The sequence below is a fragment of the Podarcis vaucheri genome (genome assembly GCF_965113315.1).
Source record: "Podarcis vaucheri genome assembly, chromosome: 14".
NCBI lineage: Eukaryota > Metazoa > Chordata > Lepidosauria > Squamata > Lacertidae > Podarcis > Podarcis vaucheri.
In genome coordinates this window covers 7,302,779-7,307,104 of record NC_138752.1, presented here as the reverse complement: position 1 = coordinate 7,307,104, position 4,326 = coordinate 7,302,779, and the positions used below count along the sequence as shown (strand labels likewise).

At 50.8% G+C, this 4,326-nt stretch overlaps 1 protein-coding gene across 2 annotated transcripts in view; it reads right to left on the bottom strand.

Annotated features, from left to right (window-relative positions):
- RAB27A (RAB27A, member RAS oncogene family) overlaps positions 1 to 3,522 on the bottom strand; it is a 19,561-nt gene extending 16,039 nt beyond the window's left edge. The window contains exons 1-2 of one of the 2 annotated variants that reach the window (XM_082198856.1): positions 3,293 to 3,522; positions 156 to 238 (exon numbers count right to left, since the gene is read on the bottom strand). The gene's annotated coding sequence lies outside the window, so the exon portion shown is untranslated. The remainder of the gene's footprint in view (positions 1 to 155; positions 239 to 3,292) is intronic. The other variant, XM_082198857.1, reaches the window with a different exon arrangement.
- Positions 3,523 to 4,326: the final 804 nt, after the last annotated feature.

Here is a 4,326-nt window from a genome sequence, read left to right as displayed (position 1 = left end):
TCACAGCCAGCTGGAGGGATTCAGTCCATTTAAAAAGCCGGGAATTGCCAGGCCTACAAGTCGTATTTGTTTAGTCTCGCTAGGATTCTTGCTTTTTATCTCAGAAAAAAAGTCCTTGTTGTTTCCCTCACCTTTGATTCTTGGACACAACTTACCTGGCAACAAAGGATGGCTCTTTTATCGCTGAAGCCACCAGTGCCTTTTCTTCAATGCCCAGGGGACCCTCTAAGTGCGTTCCCTGTTTGGATGTGGATGTTTGAAAATGACTTGTTAGCAGTTAATGATACAGAAATCTCTGAAGCAAGGAAATGGGTAGTGCTTATTAACTGCCTGGGTGGATATTTCATGCAGGGCTTTAAGGAACATTTTTGTGCCAAAAGGGAATGTGGTATATAATTGCTACAAATTTCACCCGAGTGAACAAAAACCAGGGGAATTTGCACTCTAAGGGATTTAATGAGCTCATATAACAAGAGATTGGGGGGCGGTCCTAGGGGCTTCTGCCCTTGCTCAAAAGTTTTGTTTGCTTCCCATCCTTTCCCCCAGGACTTTGGTCCTCTCTTAGACTTGGCATAAGCTCTGGCTGTAAGGCAGGTTTATAGGGCATCTTCGTCTACTTAGACAGGCAGGGATTCCCCGGGGCTTCTATCCTGAGCACACCCAGCCCCCAATGAGGACATCCGATTGGAAGTCTAGTTTTTTATTGGCAAAGCACTCAATTACGTCAGCTCCTAGGGTGCAAGAATTGCATGCACCACTCGTGCGAAATAGCTAAATAGGCATCTCCATCTTCAGACTTGTCCTCCAACCAAGGTTTTCACGTTGTGAAAATGCTTTTTGAAAATCGTTTTGAAAAATGCATTGAATTTGATTTGGCTCAAAATCGCCCTCTGTATCTTGCACTTTACAACACATTCAAAACGTTTTATTTGCAGCTGTATAGCTGAGTCCTTAAACAGTTTGTGCAACAGCACAACCATGCCTCCATCAGGACATTTACCTCCTCTCTTCTGATGTACTACATGAAAGCATCTCCAGCAGCTCCTGTCGCTTTTAGCCCCTCCTTGTCCTTGTACATACCGTGGGAATCTTTTCCACCTCTTCACCTTCCTGCAACTCTTCCTCCACCTCCTCTTCTCTCCTCTCCGACTGCCCCTCTTCCCCCTGCTTCACGGGTGGCACCGAACCCCACAAATCACTGGCCCTTACCCCTGGATCATCCTCCTGCCCCCTTGCCTCCTCAGCCCACCCTTCAGACTCCTGCCTGCTCTTGTTGAGAGCTGCTCAGAATGGCTGGGGAAACCCAGCCAGATGGATGGGGTATTAATAATAATAATAATAATAACAACAACAACAACAACAACAACAGCAGCAGCAGCAGCTTCAGGAAGAGAAGCCTCTCCTATGACTGAGCCTTTGGACTGGAGATGCTTTCAGCGATCAAAGCTGGAGACCTTTTCCTTCCAAAGCAGCTTCTTTCTGATTCCAGGTCGCACCTCACCTTGACATCCAGCCAAACAGCCTGAAATGAGCTGGGAAATGCTTGAGTTCCTTATAGTTTATTCTGTCTGCTAAATGTGATTGATTTAATTCACCATAATCAGCCCCGAAGTGCAAGCGGTTGACAGGCCCTCAGTGCTTTTGGATGGCTTGAACAAAAAGAAATTCCGCAAGCTCTTTCTCCACATCCCCTTCGCTTTCGTGAAGTTCAGAGGAGCTGAAGGAAGAGGAAGCCTGCCAGACAACTGTGCTGCGGTTGCCCGGCTTGCAGTTGCAGCAAGGCTGAAGACCTGCCTCTGGCCCAGCGCACAACTGACAAACCGCCAACTTCCAGGCTGCATCATATGATCCCCGAGCAAAGAATTATTTCTTTTCATGTTGGTGGGAGCTGAATGCATGTAACAAAGTGGCCTTTTTCTCTTTCCCTTCATTAAGAGCATTATGTCCTTCTGAGTCTGGACTGGCCAGCCACCCAGCAACAAGGCTCTCCATGGCCCATCTGGAAAGGCAAAGGACACAATCCGGCGGGCAGCTGTCATGCCCAGGCCCCACAGAGAGTGAGGGGAGCAGCCCTTGCCAGACATGTGGGAGAGTGACACGCCCTGGTTGCTGGACCAGCCACCCTGCCCATGAGGTGGGGGAAGGTGGCCGCCTCAGGTCCACCCAGCATGCCCCCACTGCCCTCCTGCCGCTGCTGCACTCTTCCTTTCACTCCCCAGGGCACCTCAGGTGGCATGCAGACATGGATGTAGCGGAAGACATTTTGGGACCTGAGGCAAACCCCATCATGGAGCTCCCCAACCCACCAGTGAAGAAGGAAAACCTATATCAGGAACAAGGGCTGCAGGGAGAGGATCGACATCAGGGTCTGCTGCCCTGGTGAATCTTGCCACCTGAGATAACTGCCTCACCTTGCCTCATGGGTGGGCTGGCCCTGGCCCAAAGTGTATGGTCAGTCGGTGGCATGCATACATGCAGGTGGGGGCAGGATTTTCAGTATTTCCTAAGGCGGCAAAATGTCCTAGGGCAGCCTTGCCTGACCCCGCTGCTGTGTTTTCGCCCAAGCTTTTGGAGATGGATGCAGCTGAGGAGCAAATGGAAGAAGAGGCTGTGTTGGCTGGGACCGATGGGAGTTGTAGTGCAACGCACCTGAAAAGCACCCGCTTGGCTAAGATCACAATACCCTGGCTGTTTATAAAGAAGACACCTTCTTCCTCCTCATTTTCAGAAATCCCTTTCAGTGTTTGAAAGCTACCTGAATACATTTGCACCTTTTCTCTTTTTCACACTTCTTCCTTTGGCCTAAACATGCCCCGTTTATAAAGAACAAGCTAGGGCAGCACAGCTTAGAGATTAAAATTTGCTTTCTGAAAATTAAAGGAAACCCACTTTCCCAGGGTCAGCTCAGCAAGAAAGCCTCCAGCATTTAGACACATTATGTCAACAGAAGACCCCTGGGTCAGGCTCCAAAGAACCACAGAGCCCACCCTACCATCCCCCACGGGCTTGGGGCTGCCACCCTAAACACATTCACCCCCTAAGCTCAAAGGACTTCCAAGGAAACGTACCCAGGGGGATTTCACTGAATCCATCTGAAATCTCCGCCACCCACCCCTTTGGCAGATTGGCATCATAACTGAAGTTCACCCTAATTCCCTGGAATAATTTAGCTAAGTTCGGTTTCACTGAAGGTGTGTAATTTTAGTGAGGTAGTTTGCACACAGATAACGTGAGCTTAAACCGCTGAAGAAGAAGAAAGGAGAGCGGAGGAATGAAGAAATCCTTTCCTTACCTGATTGGAATTGGCAGGAGATGCTCAGCTGCCCCCACCTTCCCAGCAGGTCCTACAGACAGGTCCCCAAGCAGAGATGGAATTTGGGTCTGTGGTCCAGTAGCAGAGCCATGGAAAGCAGCCAGCTGGCACGTGAGGAGGTAAGAGCAACAAGGAGCCGGTTTCCAAAAGGTCCCCTTTGCTCCCCTAGTCTGGCTGCACCCAAAGTAGCCCCCCCTCCCTCAGCCCAGCCTGCCTGCCAGCCCACCCTAATGACTCTCAGCTGTTTGTCATGTGGCCTCGCTGGCTGATCAAGTGATATTGTGGTGTTGCCTCTTTTCCCAGGCGCAGGAGCTTGCAAACAAGCCCTTCTTCTGCCCAGAGAAGCAGGAATGTGCCACAACAGCCGTGGCCAGCCCTGGGGCTTAGAGGTTTGTCAGCAGCACAGGCTGGAGGGGGCGGGCCTGAGCTACTCCTGCAGCTGGTCCGCTGGAAAAGGGGGAAACAGATCCAGACTAGGGAGGCTTTTTTTCCACCGAGGCAGACCAGAGGGTCGTCCCTGCTGCATCCGAGCACAGGCCCCATCCAGCCTGCCATGGCACAGTCCATCAGGGTTTCCGACCACAGAGAGCCATTTCTCTGCAACGCTGCTTTCAGAAACAAACCAAGCAACCAACAGGAGATGCTTCCAATTTGGGATCTTCAGCATGCAACACAGCAATTAATATATCCTCTCCATTAAAGCCCATCCCACAGGCTGTTCCAGCAAGGATGAAACCCCTGTCAATTCACCACCACGCAGCAAGTCCAGTGTAGGGAAGAGTGTGGGGATGGGGAACTTCTGGGGCTCTCCAGGGGTTACTGGGCACCAGAGTCCATCAGCTCCAGGAGCTGGCATGCCCAGTGGTCAGGGATGATGACGATGGGGTTGGAGACCGACTATATCTGAAGGACCACAGGGGTTCCCTCATCCCACTTCCACCCTCCATGGTTTTTGGGACAGCTTTGAAGCAGAAGATAACATGGGAGAGAAAACAACTTGTGTGTGCATGCAC